The sequence below is a fragment of the Ixodes scapularis genome, unplaced genomic scaffold (assembly GCF_016920785.2).
Source record: "Ixodes scapularis isolate PalLabHiFi unplaced genomic scaffold, ASM1692078v2 PGA_scaffold9__187_contigs__length_104089568, whole genome shotgun sequence".
Classification (NCBI taxonomy): domain Eukaryota; kingdom Metazoa; phylum Arthropoda; class Arachnida; order Ixodida; family Ixodidae; genus Ixodes; species Ixodes scapularis.
This window is the reverse complement of record NW_024609884.1, coordinates 46,765,422-46,792,430: the sequence shown is the minus strand read 5'-3', so window position 1 is coordinate 46,792,430 and position 27,009 is coordinate 46,765,422.

Genomic DNA, 27,009 nt, shown 5'->3' with positions numbered 1-27,009 from the left:
GGCCACAATACCACTAGCAGACATTAGTTGCTAGAATGACAGCAAGCTGAAGTTTTCAAATAACCAACCTGCAGCAAAAAGATGTTTGAGTGCTCCATCACGGCTGTGGTAGCGTGCCTTGAATGACCGGCATGGGATAACGGCTTTTGTAGAGGCATCGCAACTGACGACCAATGTTGGCAGGCTCCTAATGCTCCTAACTTGAAATCCACCAGGACGGGTTTTGGGAGCCGCTGTTTCCCGTGGTTGGCTCGAAAATGATCGGTTCAGTGGCATCCCATGGTCCGTCCAGCACATGGGCCCCGTCATTGCTGGCGATGCTCAGAAGTATAGTCTGCAACAAAAATATGCGTGAGTGCTCCATCATGGCTGTGGTAGTGTGACCCCCCCCCCCCCCCCTCTGAATTCAGCTTTTGGCGCAGGTGGTTCCGGTTCATCACCTTGTAAAAAGCGATGCAAGTACTATAGAAAACCCCACAGTTCCTCAAAGTGCCATAAAAACTATTTTAACTGTGATTAAACACAGACAAATATTTGCAGCAAAAAGATTGTTGTTGGAAGTGTTGTAATAGAAGGGGATAGAAAGTAAAAACGCAAAACGCCTTTAAATCTCGATCCATTTACTAAATCAGTTCAGTCTTCGACAACTGCAGGGCAATAAAACTATATCAACAGAGCGAATAAACCACACGTTGCATGCAACATGCATTTTTCCTTAAAGGGATGGTGAACCGAAATTTGGATTTCAGAAAACAATGCAGGAGCTGTAGGTGGGATGCTAGAATCCCTACGAGACTACTCGTAAGGCGATATTTTGAATTGACTTTGTGGAATCCAGATTTCGGTTCAGCATCCCTTTAAAATGCAAATACAGCGAGGAAGAATCGTACGAGTGTTCCTTAAGTAATTGGGGCCACTGAAACAATGATTGACACCTCACTTCCTCCCATGCAAGGCATCAATAATCGTTCCAGCCAAAGGGAAGCAACCATAAAGGAAAAGGAAAAGTTGAAAACTTTTCTCGGAAAGTGGCTACTTTTCGCTCAAGCACATATTTTAATGGTTGCTTTTACGTAGAGAAATATAAGCGAGTAACTTGGGGTTCCTTAATTTCATGAAGGACAAAATTGTTTCCGTCTATGGCAGAGTGCTTGCTCAGCTCACCGTGGGACAGAAGTGGTTCGTGTACCTCAGTCCTATTTATTATCGAGCGGTAACATATCATATCCGCTGAAAGTATTTAATAAATCATAGTGGCAAAAGCAGGTGGCACGTCTTCGTCTGCTTCCAGCCAGCATCTAATGATGTCGGTGGCGCCATCCTGAGGTACGTTATGCAAGCACGGTCGTTGTTCGCCTCGGTAGGCCTACCGCGAAACGAACGAACCACTGGTCTCTATGACAATTGCCGGATCACGCATTCCCACTTCCTCTCTGCAGCGCGAGTGCGGCCACCGAACAACCATCTTGCACGTCGAAAAATTGTTTTCGGAACGTGGCGGAGGCTGGCGGCAGCGAGCTGAAGACGTTTTCTACTTGTTTGTCGTCATTTGCCAAAGAAGTTCTTTAAAACCCTGTGTAAGCCGTGAAACTTGCCGTTGAGAAAACGTGGACATTTTTGCGGCAGCAGAGTGCCACAGGAAAAAGGCATAACTGGTCGAAAGCAAGTTTCACCGGTCTAGCGGCGTGATCAAAGCTTCCCTGGCCCAAAAAAGTGCTGTGTCTCTGTGCCTTCCCATGCTCAGATAACTATCAGGAATCAATGTGTAAATGTGCTTTGCGAGTGCAATGTACATGAAGCCATATGTGCTTCTGGAGCAGTGTTTTACTTTACTCTGACGGCTGTATTTGTAACTTCCGGCACTAGCGGTCCAGAAAGAGCTTGATCCAGTGTCCAGTGGCAACGAACGAGGAGAGGAAGGTACACATCACGACATTGTTAGCGCGAACACGACATCGGCACATTTTACTTCCAAATAGTATTAGCGAACACAAAATATGTTTTTGCTTACATTATATGAGCTCTTTCCGTAGCAATAATAACTTGGATGACATCCCTTGGTTTCAAAGAGAAAAACTGGAAAAACCAGCGATCACTTGTTCGCACAAATTGTGTCGCACTCAGCACGTCTTTTTTTCGTCGTTAGACGGTTTACAGAATATTGTGCACAACAGCTCCTCAGTAGGTTTATAATGATCAGTGCTGGCTCATTATAAACCTACTTTATTGCACTTGACGTTTGAGCGCGACTCGCCTAATTGGGATTGGCCAAGGGACTGCACACGACCGTATGGGTCGCGCTTCAAAAATTTTAATTCTCGGTGTCTTGTAGGTTTGCCTTCAAAAACCAAACTTGCTCCGCAGCGCTGCTCTATTTGTGCTGCCATGTGATTCATTAGAGCAGATATGGAACTTGGTTAATAGCCATGGTTAATAGTGCATACGAGCAACCGTCCCCATATTGTTTTCCCCCTTTATTCATAGCAACTCGCCGGAACAGCTGGACGACCCAGAACTCCGTGCCCGATATATGATGCAATGACATATACGCGCGACACACCTTCAAAACTTTGCCGCGACGCCGATTCTTGATCGGTATCCAAGCACGCGAAGGCAGAGAGACGCAGCGCTTCGGCGTGCCAAGGAAGCTTTGATCACGCCGCGGTAAACTTGATCTCAACGAGTTGCGTCTGTTCCCTTCGGCACTGCGCTTCCGTAAAACTTTTCACGTGTTCTCAACGGCAAGTCTCACGGCTTACACAGGGTTTTAAATAACTTCTTCGGCGAATACCGACGAACGAGTAGAACACGTATCTTCAGCACGCTGCCGCCAGCATCCGCAACGCTCCAAATAGGCAATTTTTCGACATGTAACATGGCCGTCCGGTGGCCGCACTCGCGGAGCGGGGATGCGCGATGTGAAACGAACACATCACTGCCTAAGACAAGAACTTTTTTTTTTTAATATATATATATATATATATATATATATATATATATATATATATATATATATATATATATATATATATATATATATATATATATATATATATATATATATAGACTAAAGAAAAGATGACATGCTCTCTTAAATTTCAGCACGCGAGAGCGCCCATTATAATTATTCAACGAGCGCGGTTCAGTGTTTTTGATTTCTTCTGTTCTTCTTACGGCGCCGGAAAGCGAAAAGGTATGAACAGGAAGTGTTCGGAAGAAACCAGAACAAACCAAACTCCCATGGCAATGAGCCCTTGTCCTGCACACGTCAATCGAGTCGAGTCTGATGCGAGGAAGCGTTGACCTCGTGCGACTGAGTGGGGAAAGCGGAAGCAACAAGGTTGAGCGCGTTTCCTGACACAACACGCGCTATCGCGTTAAGTTACGCGTCTTTCATTCCTTCTGCACTTCGATTACCTCTAAAAGGCGCATGCGAAAATGATCTACTCACCTTTTAAGTGCGGTTGAATGGTGACAAGTGGTCGGGGCAACGAAGTCATACCGTCGGCGAACCTACGCAGTGGTGCCGACGGTGCGGCCTGGTGCGGCGGTGCGGCCAGTACACATCACGTGACAGACGTCTTCGTCCGCGAGCTGAGTGCGCCGGCTTTCGGGTGGGCCTCCCTCCGCCGCTCCGATGGCGAAATGCCCCAAAGCAAAGAGATCCCGCCTCGACGGCGTTTTGGCGCGCGCGCCTCTGAACGCTTTCTTCTCTTCTTCTTTTTTTTTTTCTTTTTCTTTTTCTCTTTTTTTTAGTGTGTGTGATTTGCTTGCTGGGCTCCGTCACTCCTAAGCTGAAAGTGTAGGGGAAGCTAAGGGGTGCCCGTGGACAAATCGCACGTCTGTCTTTAACCACGTGATCACGCTCCCTCTTGTAACCAGGCGCAGAGTGCGAGGCAGGTGATAACTGGTCCGGTGGGCGCTTAGCTCGCTCGACACTGTCAGCTTCGAAATGAAGGGAGTCCTCCTTCAAGGACGGGTCCTCTTCGCTTACAAAGAAGAGATTAGAAGAGATTGGTGATGGGTGTGGGGGGCAGTGTGGGGAAAACGGGAGGGGAACTGTTCTCTCATCACATTCTCTCGCCCTTTCCCAGGGAAAGAGCGAGTTCTTGCACCAGGCCGAGCGACCTTGTCAGCATTCCGTTTCGAGGCCGTCGGTGCGTGCGCCTTCCCCCCCCCCCCATCGTGCGGGGGAAGGGCGCTCGAATTCTGTCGTTTGTCTCTGTTGGTATTTGCTTGCCCGGTATCCAAAAAACCAATGTGATAGAGATTGCTTAAAGGGGCGGTGCAATGATTTTATGATTAAAAGAATTTGCATCTCGTCATTCTTACGTTGTTTATCGTGTCCCAGAGGATAGAGAAAACACTTCCTTCAATAAAAATGTCGCGATTCCGCTGCATAATCGCAAAGCAAAAGTCGCGCTTTTTCCCCCACCTGCAGCCCCAAGTGGCAGCCGAAGGAACTATGGCGGAAAGATTACGTGACCTCGCTCGGTTCTAAGCTGCAGCATGGCGCCCGCTAATGTACGCAGGGAGAGGGAGGGGAAGCGTCCTCCGAGATAGCACACGGGAAGCTACACGGCACTCCGAATGACGTCACTGGGAGTGCAACCGGGTGTGACCCTGAAGGCTGGGAGTGAGTTGAGGGGTGCCCGAAATGCCAATCTTTATCTTTTTTTTACGCAACAACTAGGACACGCAGGCGAAATCGGTTTTCTGTTCTTTACTTCAGAAGTGTCAGGGGGCAACTTTCAGAAATCTTTGACCGAAGTCCGAAAATCGTTGCACCGCCCCTTTAAACATGACAGCTCTAGAGCAAGAAGACAAAAAGAGTCTGGCAGACACGACGCTCCGAACTCAACTTGAACCCTATTGTCAACATTAAAACGAGAATGATAAATCAAATGTCTCCCAACGAAAAAACAAAAAAAAAAAAAAAAAGAGGCAATATGATTTTTTAAGAAAATCGTCAGCCACTTCCCGTTGCCTCGGAGCACCAGCGAGGCTAACTAGGTTATGCCTCAACATAAACAAAACAGCAAAACATGCGCATAAAAAAAAAATGCACGCAAACATGTGGATTGCACCAGATCTGTAGACTAAAATACCAACCACATGTGGGCGATAGTACAGGTGTAGCATCATTGTTCCATGACTTAACCTAATATGTTGAAGGTCTACAAATGACGGCATGATTACGTTACACACGCTCGCGTGCACACTTGCTGTCTCTTAATTAAAAGCAGAATGCTTCGCCATCACGGTGAGAACCCGGCCATATGATCTGGGGATTCGCGTCATGGGCTTCTGATCAAGCTAGCTTTTTAAAGGCAGGGCAAAAGGGTGGAGTGTCAGCCGTGAGGCATATGACACGGGCTTTTGACATCGGGTGCTTTCGTGCACCACCAGATCGTACAGAGGGCATGAACTTTCTGTAAAGCGGTCTCCCTTGTGGAACTTGGCAGTCCACTGTGATAAACGTTCGTATGATTTTTTTTTTTTTTTTTTTTGCGTTTTGCAGCTGACGTTATTTTCGGCTAAACTCTAAATCAAAAACAACGTTATCGTCTGCTATCAGTGCCTTGGTGGTGCCATGTTGGAAGCATTCGGCGTGTTATTGTGGCAGCAGTTGTGCCCTAAAGTCATAGAGCCGCCCTTGTATAACCACGTTTCACAATATGTTCTTGTCCCGTCAATCGCAACGGGGTTCTTCACTGGCCACGAAATGAAGTCCATAAACCCGTAGTTAGGGTACGAAGCTTCTCTCTCGGGGTCATAGAGTCAACTTAATAATCTGGAGCGAAAGGTTCCATGCGTTTGACCGCGACGGAACGGCGAGGCATTGACACGAACATCGGCAGCCCCATTTGGCGGCCCCGATGAGCCCATATCGAGACATTTCTGAACGTAGTTTTCGGTCCCCAGAAACAAACATACGGTCCTCATATCAAGATCAGCAATGAAATTAAAGAAATTCTTCATTAATCCTTTGCTCATGTGTAGTCATAAAATGATGTACTTTTATCCGGGTCTCTGAAAAAAAGTGCTGAGGTTTTATACGGGTCCGTGAAAAGCTTTTGTCCGGCAGAGCTCTTGTTCGGGATTCATGGATTCATCAGTGACGATATTTACATCGCCCCCACGGATTATAGTCACGTGACCTTGTGACTCTTATATGGAGCGCTATTTCCACTGTGGTTACGTGGTGGCTCCAATCTGTTGTATGGTTACAGACGACCGACCGGCGGACCGTTACGGACGCGTAAAGTGCGCAGGGCTCGCCCATAAATGCTATAGCAAAGCTAGCTATGTTGTGAAACGACACAACGCTCGTTTTGATGAAACCGTCGATGGAACAGCGCAGTGTCGACGAGACGATTTTGTCGATGAAGCATCCTCCAACAAACTGATTGCCATAGCGGATCCAACACGTCGATAAAACCCATTTTCCGGATTGCTAGTTGGAGGGGTTATTAATCATATGATATACGTAATACCGAGGCAAGAGAGAGCGGGTGAACTAATGAAGGAATGCCCCCAATAAACAAGAGCTCACGCGTTGAAAGCATCCGCCACAGTAAATATATTCAAACCAACATGTCCGAAAAAAAAAAAAAAGTACATTGGAGAGTGGTTATTATTTTACAGCGATAGCTCTTCGAATCTCTAAAACCCGCGAACGGTTCCACTTGCCTTCACTACAAAAACAGATCTCAGCTTAATATTTGAATGATTAACTGCCGTAAAATACCAACCTTTGAAAGACTAATCGAAAATTATTCATTCAGTTATTAGCGCACCCTTCCCGCGGATATTTATTTGTTCTATTTATTTATAAAATGCCTACAGTGTGCAGAGGGCATTATTTAGGGATGAATTTTGCATATAAACTATCAAATTGTCACAGATAGAGAAACACAGCGTCCGACTGCATAAAAGTCCAGTTGTCAAATTGCAAAAAAAAACAAAAAAAACAGGAATAATAAAAAGGAACACGATGCATCAAGAGCACAGCACTCAAATGTCACGCCAATATGGCACTATACAGGTATCACTGGTGACCGGTATTCTCGGAAATCACTCCAATCACGAATTAATTTTTCGGGAAAAAAGAACAAATAGAAGATTATTCAAACAATTACAATCTGTTTCTAAAAGTGGTAGCTTACGTTAAAAGTACTTACGCTACTTTCGCGAGCACTCTGCTCGTGAAATAGATGCGGGTGGCTTCCAGCTTTTCTCCTGCACTTCAAAATACTACTACAACACCAAAATATATTTCCGCGCGAATGCTGCACGTGCCCGAAGCTTGTCCTTAAACAGCGAAGGCTACCGGCACGAAAGTGCAGCCTTCAGAGGTATTTTCGCGGAATGACCGCTTGCGCTAGAAATTTCTGTTTCAAAGGGAGGATTTCGCGCTAGCCCGCGCGTGTCGCTGACTGGTTGGAGCTAGGAGCACGAGGAGCGCAAGCTCATTCTGCAGAACGTGCTATGAACACCAGGAATACTTCGTCTCAACTCAGCATGGACCATTGTTGGTCACACGTGCTAAAAGCGCGAGCTAATTGTTTTGGATGACGCCTCGGCGGGCACACGAGCGCTCGCGGGTGCACAAGCACTGAAACAGCATCTGCGGTTCATTCGGAGGTGAAACTAAGTATAGCGCGTGATGCACGTTAACGACCTCAGGTTAGCGGTCGTGCTGCACTAGCTACGCGTGTCTCATGTACAGCGTGAACCAGTGTCGCAAATCTTGAAAGGCAGACCGACTTCACGCCGAATAATCTCTCACGAACAGTTTGACCTTTGAATCGAGTGTACACCAACTCATTGCGTGTAAACAAGCACGCGTTTGCACACAAGAGCTCCGCGCACGACGCGCTGCATGTACCCATTTTCCGGAGTGTGAAGCGTTCGGCCATGCTCCGTTCAACAGGCTGCACCACCGCCTAAGCGCGACGTCATAGATTTGGTGTAGGTGGGACTCTTGTTTAATTAACGATTCACTATGGCACATCGACTGTAATTTCGCCCTCATTTGCTTTGAAATAATGTTTTCATCCGAAATACTATCTATAGATTACGAATGACGAGTCACTGATCATTTATACGCCAGGCGAGCACGGGATGGCGGCCCCTCTCATTGGAAATGCACCGGTGATTTGGCACGGGTGTTTATTTCAAATTTATAATATAAGCACTCCTGATCGACCTGTCCTATCAAAAAGATGTTTGCTTTTTTTGGCAGCAATGACAGCAGGGTTGCACAGAAGCATATATGCATTTAAGCATGTCCCTTATTATAGGGAAAATTTAATCGAGAAAAGTAATTAAGGTAAATTAACGTAAGATTCTTTTGTATAAAAATAAAAATAAAAAATTCTGCCATATAAGCGCACACGTCAGTACTTAGATGATTGTGTTGTTACCAATTCAGCGCGCGAGAAAGACCTTGAGAAAAAAATGTGAAACAGATACTTTTATAAATATATTAATTAATTCATTTATGTATTTTCCGTGTTCACAAACATCAGAAATAAATTATCGTTGTCCTATATATTTATGCATAATTGCGCATGGAATACCTACTATCAATGACACATTCATAGTGTCACTAAATCTTAGTTCTGTGGAGATGCCAAAACGGTATTCGGTCATATATTCCGAAACCGTTCGTAAAATCAAGAACAGAATAAAAAAAAAAATAATGGCAGCGCTGCTCTTCCTAGGCCCCATCGTTCGCAAGGCATCCGTTCTAAAGTTCCGGGAAGCTTGCTCGTGGGCAAAACGATCTTGTTGCTTTCAAGGTTGGAGGTTTCGCGCGCAGAAAGTGATGTCACGCGATAACAGGCCGGAAATTGATTGTAGAGGTGAGCTCTTATTTCGTTCATCTCTAAGTTGACAATGCGGTGAAGCTAAGCGTTAGCCAACCATTCAGTGGCCTGACTCCTATCGCTTGATTTCGCTCGCCGCGCGTGTGTATGCGGAGAAGGGGTGATCACGTGGTGCGAGACTGACAGTCAAACGGTCTAACAAGCACGTAGTTTCCACCGCGCTGTCAGCTTACGGGGGATAAAGTCCCCGATCCATGACTAAAGGCTTTGTGTGGCAACTGAGGACAGCGTGTGCGTCCGAAGGCGGTAATCTAGGGAATCCGGACTCAACGGGCGCCTCGCTCGTTCCTTGCGCACCTTGCACCCAGCTTGCACTAATGCTCCATACAAAAAAAAAAAAAAAAATAAAAAAAAATAAGAAAAAAATATTAACGAACTTTAGTGTCCGCAGCATGCCCATTCCACACTATCTTTTTTGTGTTTATTGATTTGTTTTTTCGAAGTTTTTTTTTAAAGTTTTTTCGTGAAAATATTTGCTTCGTAAAAGAGCTGGTTGGTCGGTGCTGGTTTGTTGTCGATTCGGTGACTAACAAACACAGGAGACCAAATTAAAGTTCACAATCTTTCCACATCATGACTTTCAGCTGGCTGGATTGGTACCAAGACCAAGCTTATAAGTAAATTTGGCTGTCTCTAAAAGACAGATTTATTTATCTTCTAAATTCCTCTAAATTTATTTACTCTCTAATATCCTCTGGGTCCTCTAAATTTCCGCTTGCGACACTTCCCTCACTTCCGAAGCACTTCGATGGTGAAAAATTTTTTTGTGAATCGGATTTCTTTAGCTCACGGATGCGGCAGGCTATGCTTCTCGGGACGCGCTGACCCACGTCTTCTGTACAGCCCATTTAGGGCATTCGGACGGCACTCCAATGCGTGCTTAGAGTGCCATCGGACGTGGGCACTTGAACGCTTGGCAAGAGTACCACGGAACTCTAGACACAGGCTTTTTCAAAGGCCATGCTAGATGGAGGAAGCTACCGCTAGTTACAGAACATGCAGACATTTTCGCTCATTCATTTTAACTGAGCTTCTGTCGTCCGTGTTTCGTACCTCGGGGACATTGAACATAAGAAGCTTAGCATACTTTTTAACATATCGTAGGGCGACATAAAGCAGTCTACGTTCTTCCCAAAATAATTGAGCTATCGCTTGCTGTGTAGAATCAACTGAACGTAAGGTGAACCCGTCAATGGCAGTTTAAATGTGGCTCTGTTGGACAGCGAAATACGACTTCTGTAATACACACTAATGTATCTATATTTAAAGCCAGTGAGATCCGTACCACAAATATCGATATCCGGAATGCTACACGCGGTGCTTCCGCTGTACATTATGAACTGTTCGATGAACAGCGGAAAAGAGCAGCGATCTTGAATGTTCCCTTATATCGAAAACCTTCCTGTCAAGGGAGCTTCGGAGAGCGAGGTTAAAACAGTTAAAGGATGTAGCAAACTGTGCAGAGTTAAAGGTTTAACCCCCCAGAGCTTTTCTTGAACAGAGCAGAAGACTGATCGACTCCCTCGCTTCGGAAAGTAAAATGTAAATATTGAAAAAAAAAGGTAGTAGTCAAGCCAAGTTTATTTAATGACTCAAAACAAAGACCGCATAACAAGTTTGGAAATCATCGCTAACAATTTTTCCAAACGCTCTGGCTCCGTCGTTTATTTTCTCCACGGCGGTGAAAATAAGGGAGCCCCTAGTGTCACGTACCATAAACCTGGCTTGCCGCCATGTATAGGTTTTTTGAACCTATACATGGCTTCGAAATGAACGCCGTGTTTAGGGCGACGCTTTATGAAATGGTCGTCACGTGGCGTATGCTATAGACCGCGCGAAGCCGACCTCTTCTGCCACGGAGGGAGGTTTTCCTCTTTGCTTGCTTTTAATGCGAATGTGGAAAAAATACTTTTTTTATACATATACCTGTTCCTACGATTAGTGAGGTCGGGCTCAGCAGTAACTTGAAACGACCCCCCAAAAATATAACAATGCCCCAAAAACATCCCTGGGCTACAAATAACCCTAGGCACTTATGTAACGAAACAAAATCGCACACGCGCGTCAGCATCCGCTCATACACCCGTTTACACACTGATCTATATGTTTATTGTTTAATATATCTGTGTAGCAAAAACCTTAATTGCCTATTGCTTGGATAAAGGAGTGTCCCCCGCTCAAATGATCTTCCTGCCGCAGGTAATAATTAAGTTAATAAATACTGAAATATAAACCCGTCAAGGCAGGCTGTACCAACTCATTTATTAAAACATCCTTGCCCATCTCCCCCCCCCCCCCAAAAAAAAAAGAAAAAAGAAGAAGAAAAAAAAAAGAAAAAAAGAAAAGCGGATAGGAAAAAAAGGTTTCCCCGAGAAAACGAAAAAAATACCTACGCCGAACAGCGTCGAACTTGCGCCGAACCCATAGCGGCGCCATCTATCGACAGCCCGTGATATCGCGAGGAGAAACTAACTCTCGTTACAGTTACTCTCGAGGTCGAGGGAGGGTTAAGGGAGAGTATCATCGAAAGAAGCGGTCGGGAAAGAGTAACTTCCATGCAGATAGAGTTAAAGGAGAGTAAGTTAGGGCACTTACTCTCCCTTGACACCTTTTTTTTTTTAGAGTGCATGCTACTCGCCGCCTGGGGCTTGCAGTACCCCGTAGGGCGCAGTCCCAAGTGCTGAACGGAGGACGTGATGAGGGGGCAAAGCGCCTCATGGCGCTTTGCAATGGCTCGTGGCTCAATGCCGAGAAAACGCTCGGCAAGGTAAGGGTTTTCGGAATGTCTGCCTGCGCAAGCTCCGACCGCAACACGCACTCTACGGGGAAAGATCGAACTATACGACTGTGCTCTGCCGTACTTTCCGTTGAAGCAGAGCAAAAGTGATTGCAGCACCAAAACCTCGAAAACGTTGATCCGGCGTACTATCTGGTGTGACGTAAAGAGCGACCAAAATCAATCAGCTCGTGCTTCCAGCCTTTCCTGTTACCTTTAACAGTACAGGGTGGTATACTTCGCTTAAGCTTACGTCCAGACGCAGCCGACGCTCCGAGGTAATGGGACCATTCAAGCTGCGTCGAAAGCTCAAGTCACTAAGCCTTTTTCTTTCATGATTGGTCCAGCTATGATAGAACACGTATACAGAAACATGACGAGCACCATGGTGGGGCCTTTCACGCTGTGTGAGGTCCCATCAGCTCGTATACCGTCGGAAGTGTCTGGACTTGAGTTGAAACGAAGTAAAGTCTGCTTTTGACATGATACGGAAGCACGCGCCAGTTAGAAAACTGAATAAAAGAAACCAGTGTCCAAGCTAGTTACTGTGGCACACGAGCCCGATACGCGCGTCCATCGTATTGGAGTCAGTCAAATGACATTTGCGTCCCTTTGGGAACCTACATCACGACATTTACAATTTTGAGCCTTCTGTGAGGTATCACTGTTTTCGGATTCCTTAACCGTGGCTATATCTGCTGTACTTTGTTTCGCCCCGTAACCTAGGAAGTCGTACACTTCCTTGGCTCTCGTTGGTGTTATCAGGCCAGCTGCAGGAACGCATGCAGCCTTGTGTTTTTGCATCAAGAAGTACACCACTTTCTCGTGTGCGGTGACGTTCGACAACGCGGTGAGGTCAGTGTTATAGGAGAAAACGGCGACATAGTATTCAGAGCAGGTTGCCAGTTGTTTTTCTTCTTCTATAAACAAGGAATTAGGACCAGTACTTCGTCGTTAATTTTGACCAGAAACCGAATAGAACCAGCAACTCTGAGCTGCGACAGCCTACCGAGCACAAATGGAGAGCCAGGCTTCGCAGGAAACGCGCTAGCTCAGTGCCCGACGCAGGTATCTTACTCAAACGGCAGCGTTCCGCAAACGCCAAAAGCTGCAAAGACAACGACGTCTTTCTGTGTACTCGTTGGAAAACATAGCAGACGAGACTGACGATGATCCCTTTATTGTTGTACAACCAGTTCTGGTCCGAAATATTCGCAAACAATTGCTAAAGAAACAAAGAAACGAAAAAGCAGTTCAAGCGGGTGGTGTGGGAACATACACCGTACGTCACCGAATTATCTTCGTTCGATTGCCGTATGTTTGGCAAAATAATAATAAAAAAACCGAGGTTAGAACACAATAACTCAAACCGATGAGACAATGAAGTCCTACTCTGGTCTTAAAGTGGTTGCGCCAAAATGGAGGAGAATTTTAACAGCGAATCCGTCTTTTGGCATGAGGATATTGTCACGAATGACTGAAGGAAACTAAACGTTTAATGGGGCGAACTTACGCCGAAAACAAAATAGAAGAAGGCTAGCGTCAGAGGCTTCGATAGCGACGTGACAGCAGGTTCGAACGTTGTCACGTCGGCTCGCCACGCGGAGTCCCTATTTGTACTCGCGTGGGCTTCTAGAACAATAGGCGTAGAAGATGCGGCGCGTAGAACATTCAAACCTTGAACAAGCCCAACAGGGTTCTGGAATTTACTAGAAAACGACATTTACCGAAATAACAAAAAGGTGCGTCCGCTCCCAGGCATCGAACCTCGGCCCTTTGCACGGGAGCCGAGTACAATAACCATCCGTCCATCGGCGCACTTGATCGGAGACGCACGGGGAAACAAATAATCTGAAAAAAAAAGATGTAACGTCACGAATCGAGCCGGACATTCTTTTCTCGATAAATTTTCCGTGGAATACTTCTCTCAGATCCTCTTTTATTCTCAAAACTTAAAGAGAGACAGATTCTCCGTTCCCAGAAGTTTAACAAAAGCTTAAGGATTTTTTTTTTTTTTTTTTTTTTTTACGGGTATAGAGGAGCTATTTACATGTTCTGATGATTGTTTACAGTTTATCGTGGACTATGTAAAAATTCGTAATGGCGCGTTTACACTTGCGGATTTTCGAGCGGATCCGCGAATATGGAAAGTGGAATCGACTCGTCATTGGCGGAATATCTGTATATGGGTCCCGGACTGACGAAACCGGCCTTATCGGTGGGCGACCTGGGCGGTCGCACAGAGCGCCATCAATAGGGGGGTGCCGTGGCGCCCCAATATTGCATTCCTTAGCTTTAAAAAAAAAATCTTTCAACACTGCGCCCGACACGACGCTATATGCTCGATTGCCGTTCTTTTTTGACAAGCGGTTCTCGGCCGACAAAATACTCATGTTGGACCGCTACTCGCACGTTTACTAACAACGCGATGTCGTACCTCATGGACATATAAAAAAGAGGGGGGGGGGGGGGGCACCACAACCGGAGTTCGCCCAGGGCGCCTGATGATGTAAGGCCGGCCCTGCGGACTGAACCAGATTTTGCGCCGGAATGAGTCGATTACGCCACCCGGCCCTAAAATCCACTCTCCGCCTGCCCGGATCCGATCAAGAATCCGAATGTGTAAACGAGCCACAAGGGTTGTACCAGTAAGCTAACATAAATGGCGAGGTCATTCATCTTTATTTTTATGTACTATTTAGGAGTGTACAAATACCGCTTCGAATCGAACAACGCAGCTTTATCTATAGCTTCAAGCTCAACAATGCAAAGCGTACGTAGTGGATTCTTCTAAAAGATGTGAATGCTCTGAATAACGCAGCGCTATTCGATTCGAACAACTATTCGCGCACTTTGTTTCCCCTTAGGTCCGAGCACAGCCGATGGTACGAGCCGAGGGACAAATGAAGCGGCGCCGACGGCGCGTCTTGGTGATCTCGCCGTCTTTCGGTGGCATGCTCCGCCGGCTCGTCCAATCAAAAGCAGAGAGTGCGTCGTGACTTTACGCTTTTAGTCTGCGCGTATACGCTTTGTTTGACTTCTAGGCTTTGGTCAACCTAAAGTGAAACAAAGTGTAGTTTCATTCAGAAGTGTAAAACGTAACCTTGAATTTACACGTTTTGTTATGCCCTCATATATCAGCTAGAATATGAATGCGCACTTTACAATAATGAAAGATAATTCCCCTAAAGCACCTTGCAGCGCATAGACAACCCACCGATTGCCGGCTCGTCCAATCAAAAGCAGAGAGTGCGTCGTGACTTTACGCTTTTAGTCTGCGCGTATACGCTTTGTTTGACTTCTAGGCTTTGGTCAACCTAAAGTGAAACAAAGTGTAGTTTCATTCAGAAGTGTAAAACGTAACCTTGAACTTACACGTTTTGTTACGCTCTCATATATCAGCTAGAATATGAATGCGTACTTTATAATAATGAAAGATAATTCCCCTAAAGCACCTTGCAGCACATAGACAACCCACCGATCATGAGGGCCAAAGCACTTGTGCAACTCCTCTCGAAGCGGCCACAAACTCTCTTTTGCGTCGTTTTACCAGGAACGCGCCCAGAGTTCTTTTAGCAATGAGTGCCGTATACTGGTAAAGGCGAGCGAGTTGAACATGAATGCTTAAAATCGAAAGAATAAAACACAGAGGACAAGCGATAATGTGAAGTTGTTGATTGGTTCAGCTAGTTAAATACAGCTGGTATAACGCTAGTTCGGTCTTCTAACAATGGTTTATTTTACACTGGCACAACAAAACTTGAGATATCAAATCTGAAGACTTTGCAACGTGCTATTTTTGCCGTTTCCGATGATATTCACCATAATCATTTTGATTGCACAGTAGCATACAAAAGTTCCTTTAGCAGGCGTTAAAATTGGGATCGCAATTTCAAATCTCCTGCCCCCTCCTGCTTTCTCAATAACCGTGTTTCAGCCTACCTGAATCTTATTTCCGCACCGGTAGACTAATTAGGCCCGTATCAAGGCCTTCAGTTTTTTTTTTCTTTTTTCAAACAACTCAAAACACACAAAGTAGTGTTGCGGCATGTTGCGCCGCTAATACGTCTACGCCTGAAAACCTAAGTAAGCGTTGTGCTTCGCTTATATATATATATATATATATATATATATATATATATATATATATAAAAAAGACTTTGTTCCGTGGCGCTGTCAAGCGTGTTGCTTGCCGCATCAAGCACAGATAAACCAGCGCGCTTTATTCCTTCGATTTTAAGTGCCGTATACCATTCACAATTCGTGCTCGTTTGCGAGAGTGATATGAGAGCGCCAACCGCTAGTGTTCTCAAGTGAACCTACACGTACTTAGTGTTTGTGGTGTTATATTCAACTCACGCTCTTTGAGAAGCAATTGTAGGCATTGAACGACATAGTGACACCATTGTAGCTGTTGTCTCTGTTACGGTGAGATTGCTCTTGCAATCTAATCATAACATTGACACACCTCTTCGCACCTAGTGTTAGTGCGCGAGCTGCAGGTTAACCATGCCTTCTCTTTTTCGTTTCTCCTTCTTTCCTCTCCTACCCTTCAACAGCTCACACTAGCCAACCGAGGCAGGCAGCCTTAGCCAACATCTATGTTTTCTTTGTCCTCCCTCGGTTCAAGTTTTGAGGGTAGTATATTTTCTACGTTCCCTATATATTCTGCAGCTAAACCAACTTATTACACAAGTATGCCAAGTCAGTACTGCGTTGTATACGAGCGTTACCACATCATGTCTCAGAGAAGTAAACAAATGCGAGCGTAGGTTTATGTGTGCTTGATGCGGCAAGCAACACGCTTGACAGCGCCACGGAACAAATTAATTTTTTTTTATAAGCGAAGCGCGGCGCTTACCTCGATTTCCAGGCGTATACGTGTTTAGCGGCGCAACATGTCGCAACACCACTTTGTGTGTGTTGGGATGTTTGAAAAAAGAAAAGACTGGAGGCCTGGATACGGGCTTAATTAATCTCCCCGTGCGGAAATAAGATCCACGTTGGCTGAAATAAGGTTATTGAGAGAACAGGAGAGGGGGGAGATTTGAAATTTCGATCCCAAGTTTCACCACTGCTAAAGAAAAATTTGTATGCTACTGTGCAATCAAAATGTTTCTGGTGAATATAACCGGAAATGACAAAAATAGCACGTTGCAAAGTCTTAAAATTTGATATCTCAAGTTGTGTTGTGACTGTGTAAAATAAACCAGTGTACAAGACCAAACATGCGTTGTATCAGCTGTATTTAACTAGCTAAACCAATCAACAACTTCACATTGCTCTTTTCAATCATGGGTGCGCATGAAAAAAGCGCGGTAACAAAAAATGTGGCCAAATGCGTTCTCACAACAACTTTGCAGCACGTAAAACGAAATATTGCGTTGCGAAATATCATTTATTCCGTTTTCAATCCGGGTGCGTGTTGTACCAAATTGGATATATGTATGTAATCATATTATAAATAAATAAAAGGGCAAACGCCAACCAATCCCTAAAAGATCGTAGGGTCCCAACGTTTCGGTGCCGGCTCGGCACCTTCTTCAGGGGGGCTATTTAAAAGAGAAGCAGCTTCTTTCTTTTCTTCTGCGGTGAAAAGAAAGAAGCTGAAGAAAAGAAAGAGCCTGAAGAAAAGAAAGAAGCTGCTTCTCTTTTAAATAGCCCCCCTGAAGGTGCCGAGCCGGCACCGAAACGTTGGGACCCTACGATCTTTTAGGGATTGGTTGGCGTTTGCCCTTTTATTTATTTATAACATTTAACGTAACCAGGCAGACATCTGCCAAAATGTTCACCTTCAAATGTAATCATATGTTTTGAGATTCTCGCTAAATGTTAGGCATTCCAATGGCCAAATCTGTCGCCTAGGGCGGATAAATCACACTTTTTTACAACTGCTTGCTTTTTAGCTATCCCCAGAACAGGCTTGACCTTTTTGTTCACCATACAGGCGTTAGAGCGCTTGGCGCACGCTTTGATTACCTAAAGATGCAAAGCTCGCGGTTGCCGAACTCGCCATTTTTCCCTGCATTAGATTGATTGATAGAAGATTTTTTATAAGTTTGAGAACGATAACACTAGACCGTTATGTCTGAAGGTTTCAGTCGCCTGCATGAGGCTTAGTGTTCCACAAGAAATCACAGTTGAGCATGCGACACGCGCAACTCAGACAGCTCTCAACTTTGACAATGCCCAATAACGCTCCCACAATCCCACTTTATAGTTCGTTTCCTCTAAAGCTGAGACTAGAAGGTCCGCCTTCAGCTTGAGCTTTCTGCCCTTGCTAACACAAGTGTGAACGCGCAGGCACACGCGACCAAAGCACTGCGGAATCTAGCAAGCTCGTGCTGATGGCGGAGCTTCTAGTCTCAGAGTATAGAAATACTTTGGACGCAGCCATGAACCAGTCAGCGTTAGGTTGGCGCATAGGAAAACTATTGAAGGCCCGTTCGTAAAAATGTATTCCGACCTACCCAACGGAGTGCAGTCGCTCAGAGAGCCAATGAGGGACGGTGCTGGGAGTACATAAAAAAAATAAAAAATAAAAAAATTGCCGAGTGGAGACCAGAGGGAATGGCAACCAAATAAAACATCACCCCTTCCACTGATGAAGGTGCCGCATGACCGTACATTGTATGTAATCAGGGTGGCCAACATGGTGAAGCAGTGGTCCTTCTGGCGACATATTGCTTATGTGCTGCCCAATCAAAACGGTAGCATACATATGTTGCGCTCGGATGTCAAGCGCAGTCGACCCGGGATACGCTTTGATCCTACATGCCGTAACTTCTCATACCTACGCCACTACACTGCTAGCGATACGTCGTAATATCTTGCGTACGGTCCGCGCTTCAGGCCAAAGGAAAGCCGAAATACTGTTTGGGGAGATTTGCCGACGTTCACTCGCGCGTAAGCTTCGAAATTTGGGGGGAAAAACCTCAGACACTTTAAAATTAGTTTATTGACTATTATTCCTCATCCCTTGACAAAAAAAAAAAAAAGAATAATATAACCCGAATCAAAATATCTTAGCTGGATGCCAAACAGCTAACTTTTGCAGTAGAAATACGGTTACCGTAAAGAGCGCGAGTCTTGATGAAAGCAACATCGCCCACAACCTCCTGAGTGTAGTCTACCGTCTCCAATATATTAGAAACTATGAGTAGAGGGGACGTAATGTAAACGAAAATAGGATTTATATTAGCTATTAATTCCAGAGGTGCTGACTACACGGCAAGCACAACTTGTTTCATACGCAGTATAAACATACAATACCCCCTCCATTCCGGCCTGTGATCGGTACCCCCACCAAGGGGCCGTATACTTCGTTTCAGCTTACGTCCAGATGCAGCCGACACTGCGAGGTAATGGGGCTATCCAAGCAACGTCAAAAGCTCAAGTCACTGGGCCTTTTCTGTGCATCATTGGTTCAGCGATGACAGAACGCGTCAACACACACGAAGAACACCATGATGGTGCGCTTTGGACGCTGTGTGATTGGTCCCATCAGCTCGTAGCGTCGGCTGCGTCTGGAACGAAGCAGACCAACTCAACTCGGTGACATCACGCCACTGCGGTGGCGCTGCTGTCGGTACTGCGCATGCGCAAACGCTTCACTCCTCCCGAGTTCGGTTTCTGCGCACACGTAGTACCCACACCTGGTGGTGGCAAACGCGGGCTTGTTTGTAAGCACTGTGTTGGTGCATAAACTTGCCAAACACAAAGTTGGGGCCGAAGTTCACGGAGCGCCCTGACTGGGCTCCCGTGATGAGAAGGGCGAGCTTTTGTCGCCGAAGTCCAATCGGAGCACTCGGCTAACTTTCTGCTCGGACTTTGTGTTTGCCGTGTCTAGAGGTCCGGATGCCGTTCCTGGGTCAGGCGACCTTGGGGTTAGGATGCATGTATTGGTGAATTCCATCGGGCAGATCTCGAGCGCTCAAAAAGCGCTCCATTTTAGAGCTCGCATATTTCACTCGCACATCTGGCTCGAGTTGGCCACCGCACCGTGGAGTGCCCCAAATCGTGCCACAACCGCTCCGTGGTATCCCACGGATCTTTGCGGAAGCTGACAGAGCGCCCTACGTCATTTCCTTTTAACTTAGCGGTGCGCATGCGTGGCGAGGTCGGTGAGGTCGCCGCAGTCGCCGGACGGACCGGGCCGTCGGGTTGACCTGTTCGGATGCGTTGGTTGTTTACGCGGGATTGTGACAGCTCGAACGCTTCTATTTCGCGTAGGGATACAAAGCCGGGACTGGAGCGTGGCAAATCGTAAGCGATGACATATGTGATCGTGAGAAGAAGAACGAAAAAAAGAAGGACAGAAAATCCGAAGAGGCAGACGCAAGATTAGGCCTGTTTATTTTGCCGCCACTGATTGTTTACCTTTTACACGGGAAAACGCTGGCGGCATGCCAGCGTTTTCTCGTGCAATAAAGCAAGAACAGATGAGGAAACAAGCGTGCCAGTGATGGTTTGTTACCTCTGTTTATTTATTAAACTCGTACCAGCAATTTGAACTCCACCGATGGCAATCGCTGTGCGTGCCCTTCCGGTGCGAGGCGGCCGAAAGGTATGCGACGGTGCCGAACGCGGACGTCTTCCTCGTTATTTGTGACATGGGTTCCGTGGTGCGGATATTTTCGCCCGTCCTGCGTCGCGTGTTATTTCTGCAGCTAAGCAGTGACGGTTGTCACCGGTCGTCGGAAAAATCAGTCGGCTGAGGTGTTGGTGGGCTTGTCAAGTTCGAGCAGCGGCCATTTTTAACGGCCGGCCGTCTCGCGCGGGTCGATGGGTCGCTCCAAAAATGCGAGTTCATCTTCCACTCGTCGATTCGGAGCGGGTCCCACGGAGCGGAATTTCGCCTCCCTGGCGGATTGTGGAAAGCGCGCCGGATCTACCATTGAATTCACCATAAGAGAGGTTTACTGAATCAATTTTAGTTGAGTCTAAGACTTTGTGCTCCTCTCACAATTTTTTCTCTCCCACGGTTGATGTTTCTATAGTCGGTAACAGGTTAACAGTTCAAGGCGATGGAAAAGAAGCCTGGGGAGGAGGAAGCAGATGGATGGCTGGAGAGGAGGAAACATCCCCATTGTTTCAGCAGACCTCTGCTTCCTCCTCCCCAGCCTACCTTTCCTTCGCCTTGAGCTCTTAACCTATTGATTTAAAATGTTATCATGAATCCTCATAAACCAACTAGCTCAAACCAAAGTCTTAACCTGTCACCGACTATACGTTTCTCGCTCCAGTCTCGGGTAATTCATCGAAATGATAAATTACAGCTGTCGCTGTAATTTCGCTCCTATTGTTTCTTGCCAAGGGTATGTAATTGTTTCACCTATTTAAATACTCTATTTGCTGAATTCTATTTGCCAATAACTTACTTCAAGCATTTACGACGCAAACGCTGTCAAGTTTTCAATATGCATACCATAACCTTACTTTCATTAGTTTTTGCATTGTGTGCCTTGTTTTCTAAAGCAGGAAGATAGGACTATTTACTAAATTTACCAGAAAATATTTATAAGAAACACGCATATTACATCAACTTGCGTTATGTAATGTAATCATGCCCTCGCAACAAAAGACGACATTTTTAAGTTTCGGCCCCATATCCACTATTTAGAGAATATTTTTTTTATTATTAGGGAGTTTTAGAATAGCGCACGCTAAAGCTTTGAGTACGCAAAGAATAGCGTCGTCGCCACTGCGCATGCTCCTAACGCAAACCAGGTTTTGCGCTTTGCGTGCGCAATTTTAGCGTGCGCTATTTCTCGGAAATAGCGTGCGTACGCAAAAGTCTTTGCGCTTCTCCAAGAAGGATTCGTGATCACAAGTTGGCTAAAGCCAAGACGAGCAGAGTTAAAAAAATGGCGGCTTCCACGGTTATGTCGGCGGCTGCTTTGGCGGCGTCGTGAGTGCGACGTCAGCGGCATCCTCGCGACTGCGATTTTCAATACGGGACTACATTGTACTCGGTTTGGCAACGATCACCGGCAACTTGATGCTTGCGACGCGCGAACATTTCTCGGCGAAGGTACGATGTGCGAAGGTCAGTACACGAGACCTCTCTTGCCAAGGCGACGCAAGCGGACACGACCGGTCAACCGCTCGCGGCGCATTCTCATGTTTAAACAAATCTAAAATGGTATTCTGAAGTCTGAACCAAAAAAAAAATTGTTTTTTTTTTCTAAAGTTACAGCATTTCGTGCGTGAAATCAAAATTGTGTCTATCTTGGTGGCGTCGCAAGCGCGAGCTGCTTGGGCTTTTGCATCGCGACGGAGAAACACTATTCTAAAACTCTCTTGCGTGGCGTGTGCTAACACAATCGCTAAATTTAGCGCTAGCGTGCGCTAAAATTGCGTACGTTATTCTAAAACTCCCTATTATATTCTCACGCATAAGCAACTTAGAGCCACAGTGACGTGCTCTGCAAGTTCCTAACATTCAGCTGCGTTTATAAATAGCACGTGATAGTCGTTAATGGGCGAAGCAAAAATTTTCGTCAATATTCTTTGTGAGCGCATAATATAGCAGCTTCGCCGGAAGCAGCGAGATTCGGAAAGCGTTGGCGTAAACACTTCCCGTGGTGGGCGACCTCGAGAGACAGGCGTACTTTACGACGCGAGGTTCGGAACACCCGTTTTCTGCCGAGAGAATCGGAACGTCCGTTTCGGACCGAGAGAAGGCGGTGGTTCCGGCTGGCACTGTTTACATCGCTGTAGTCTTTCTCGCTTAATTAACGGCAACGTCAGACCGCGTCTGGCGGAATGAATGAAGGGATGGCTCAGTCGGAGCTCTCCATACCGGGGTCGGCTGTCTGACTCGCCTTGCGAGCTCTAGATATAGTTTGCTTGCATCCGAACCCGCCTGACCTTTGGCCGTGAGATATACACAGACCGCGGGGTCTTTCGCGGGAATGTAAGTAATTGCTCCATGGTGAAAAAATGAGCCGATTCGTTGTGTCCTCTCGGCCAGTGGGAAACACCTGTCTAACGAGATGATTCGCCGGTCCTTTAAAAGGGGATGGACCAGCGAGTGACTTTAAGTAAAAACGCAGCACGTGATTTTTTTTTTTTTTGTTGTTGTAGAGCTTCAGAGTTAACGCTCCGGAATCGAGTCAAGTCATTGAATTCCCAGGGACTTTTGTGCAAGTAAACCCACGAACCAGCAAACTCCGAAGCTTGGATAAGCTAACACCCGAGCAGCTCTCTCCCAACCTCGTATAGGGGAAATTACCATTCGCAGTAATGTTTCATTTATGCACTTTCATTCGATACACAAGTAGTAAAGTGTTTGTTAAAAAGTAACTACGGAGTTCAACTGAATCAGTCGTCGACGGCTAAGGGAAGCTACTTCGTCTTCGACAAGACCCACCCAGCTTCCCACAACGAAGTTTGTCACCCCATCCGGACCTGGCGACCCGGACGGCGCAAAGTGACGAGCAAAGCAAAGCACCCGTCTGACCCCATCAGCAACAAATATTAGGAAATTTAATATTTAATGCTAGAAATAAAAAAGTATGCACAGTCGTGTGCACGGCGTTAGCAAACTTTTTTTTTTCTGGGGGGGGGGGGGGGGGGGGCTGGGGGGGGGGGGGAGGGGGAAAAAGGGGGGCTGTGGTTCATGAGATCTTAGTATCTTGAATATGGAGTTTTCTCTTTTCTTTTTATTTCTTAGAGAATATTTTGATGCGATTGCTGCACTTGTTTCTCGACAATCGTGTCCAAAGAAAAAAAAGAAAGTTATGTGTATGTTTATACAGCCGGAACTTAGTCTGCCTCAACGGTCGACTTGTCTTTCAGCTGTAGATTAGCAATTTAGCCACTGCTGTACAACCGATAGCCTGGGGTAACGTGCACCACGCAGTAGTGATACACGACCGCACGCCGGTACGATGCTCATCCAGATGGAAACGGGCAGAGGTGGGGATTGAACCCAGGATCGGAACCCAGGATCCCTGGGTTCTGAAGCGCGAGCTTTCGCTAGCCGGTGTGCGCTAGCTCAGTCGGCCACCGATCCCCCACTTTTCAGCTTCAGTGCACAAAGCATAGTGAATAAAGTGGACTATTTGGAAACAATTCTGCAAACTCACGATCCCCGTGTGGTTGCAATCACGGTGACATGGCTGTGTGGTAATAATAAAAATTAGTTTACCTTCAAATAAGATTAGTAGAAAACACAGAAAGACAACGAGCTGGCTTTTTTTTTTTTTGTCACGCGTTCTCATGACCATTACAGTGTCGCTAAAATATTTATTTTGCAAGACGAAATCCAATTTATAACGTGTCTTGACTTAATTCTTGTCGTACTTGATTGAAAGGTAACCTTTATTGAACGGGCACTAGCTTTTTAGTAACATAATAATCTCAGGTATGTTACCAAAACATTGACGTTAAAGGGAGATTTTTTTTACATTGTTTCTCAAATTTGTGACGAGCACTACTCGCACGCACAGTAACAGTGTGTGTTGAATGCACGGTGACCTAGAGCAGTTTGTATATCTTGAGCAAAATGCTATTGTGTTTTTCTCATTCTGCGATGTTACTTTGGTAGAATGAAAACCTACTTTATATTTGTTCGTGAGTGGCACGCGCTACTGCAAATTGCCTGAACTCAACAAAATCCACAATAAATGCATGGGTGGCCACGGTCTGAAATACAGTTATGAACTTGATTGAACCCGTTTTTGTCTGGTGGAACCAGTAACAGAACCGATGTTTCTCATCCATGACATGTAAACGAAACGTAATTATGGCCGGTTCGACACCCTGCTTTCATGCTATTCATGGTTGCTGTACAGAATATGGCAAAACTAAATTTTCGAAAAAGTAATTAAATTACATGACTAATTACTTTTATGACAACTGCAAAAATGTAATGAAATTACACTACAAATTACTGCAGACTATAAGTAACAATACTACATTACAAGAACTTTCCAGAAGTAACTAAATTACTTTGACATTAATTTTCAATACCTTGAGGGAGTAATTCGTGCTCATTTTATTTACAATATATGTACCAAAACTCATATCTTCCGTTTTACAACACATCAGCCTTATGCGCCTCAAAGTGAGGCACAATGAACAGTCATTTTGATGGCGTTAAACATGATGGATAGCTTCTTTAGATGTGACTCAAAGACAGTCGACTCACCGGTTTCGCTGCTCATTTAACGGTGAAGATTCTTAGTTAAACGGTGATATCTTTCTGTCTTCCCATATATGGAAGTTATAGTCCGTCTCAGTATGCTAAGTCGAACCATAAGCTCGCTCTTATAAGCAGTCGTCCCGTGAAACGTTTCCCCTCCGCCTCTAACGTAATCTAATCCTGTTCTCACAAAATCACTAGTTGACGTATCCCCCGTCATTCCTCTCAAGGAGTCTTGTTCCCAAACACCCGAAGAGCTCAACTTTTTCCGCGTTGTTACACAAGGAGCTGGATATTTGCAAGGCAGAAGCGTCGCCAGTTGAGGAAAGGGATGGCGCGAGCTTCCTAAAATGTGTAGTTTCCTAAAAGCGGGTGGGGATATCGCTCGTAGACTTGTTACCGAATAAACGTAAGAAGGAAAGGCAGCGAGGTATACCGCGAGCGGCATCTGATTTGCTCGATTCCCATATTTTCCAACGACAAAAAGCACCTTTACTACCAAGGATACGCACGAAACGTTCTGAGTCATTGACGAGGCACTTGGGATTAACTATTCATTTCAGTCGTTCGTTGTTCGAGATAGTCGAAGCTTACGGTTTGATCTTGCTTGATGGAAGAGCAAAGAGGCTGGGGATATATTTGTCCTGTCCAGGGCTGGGCAGCATCGCGATACAAATGTATCGCGATAGCATCTTAGAGATACTTTCGAGTATATATATCTCTGTATCGAGATACATTCGAAAAATCTATTTGTAACTCAGTCGTGAAATACACTTAAAGGGCAACTCCGCTTCATTTTTGATATTGAGAAAACTATGCGGCCTCCTTCAGTATCATCTAGGAAGACCAAATTCCAAATATGGCGATCTAATTCCGTCTATATATTTAATAAACTGGCCAGAAAACTTTTGAATGAGCCAAATCGCCGAAATCTGCTAACTCTAGCGTGAGACGTGTGGCGCAATCAACAGCGAAATCAATAGCCAACATTAAGCCACTACGTCAGAGGCATGTGTACGTCACTTTCACGTTTTGTTTGTTTTTGCTTCTGAGAGCGAAATTGAACGATGACGTCATCCGTTCGGTGTTGGCTCAACGGTGTCCATGTGATCACCGTAACCCGGATGCGCTAGTTTGCACTGCCCTGCGCACCTCTCAGAGCTTGGGGCTGAGAGCAGTCTGTTTCGTCCCGCCGCTGTTGTAGAGAACGTTTCGTTTACGGTACGGGCGCGGGCCGCATTTCCGATGCCTAGCTGCGATGCCTGGCGAAAGATCCATAGGCTCACGATGTTGTGGAGCTGCCTGCTCGAACTACCAGTTGACCAGCCCTAGAGTTGTCTTTCACACGTTTCCACACGACAGTGCCTCTTAATCTATGGATGTACATCCGGTGCCGGTGGAGCTCTGGGAAGCCATTTTAGCCAAATCGCAGAACAATGGTCTGTTCCGATTGATTTTGCTCATGACACTAACTAATTTGCTGTTACCAGCTAAATAGGGAAACGTGCGTGAAAAGATCAGTTTCGGTGTGAAACCAAATGAATGTGCACTGGAGCATACTTACTATAACGGCATTCAATATTTTCGCTGACTATTTTGCTATTGACCATAAACGTGTAGTCTACCGCAAAGCTTCATAAAGGTACACAATTCAGGCTACTAAAGCAGGAGACACATGCACGGTCAAACGACCACCGTGTCGGTCGCACTACGTGCCGGGCGTTTTCCAGTGTACGAGCATATTTGTCTCGCGCCTGTAGAAACCAGGCGCGAAGACTCAGCTTTTTTTCGGTAAAATAAATGTGAAGTTGGAGCTTCATGTGCCAGGCCTACGAAGGGCACCTCGCACGCCCAAGCGGAGGCCTGATGATTAATTTGGACCACCTGGGGATCTTGTGACGTGCAACCGAGATCTCGGTTACACGACGCCTTCGCGGCAATAAGCCCGCGTCAAATTGCGGGCACCTTCGTCGAGATTCCAACGCGAAGCGCAAGCTGGGGCCACAGTGGTGGAGACGTCTTTGGATGTTGTAGCAAACTACATTGGCGAAAATTCCGGAGCAGACGACACTTGCGCTTTATAAGTTCGCCCACCTTCGCATGGAGGATCACGTGGTTGGATATGACGTGGCCATGACTCTGACGTCACGAAAGCAATGTTGCCTGTCACAACCGAAGTTTCGGTTTCG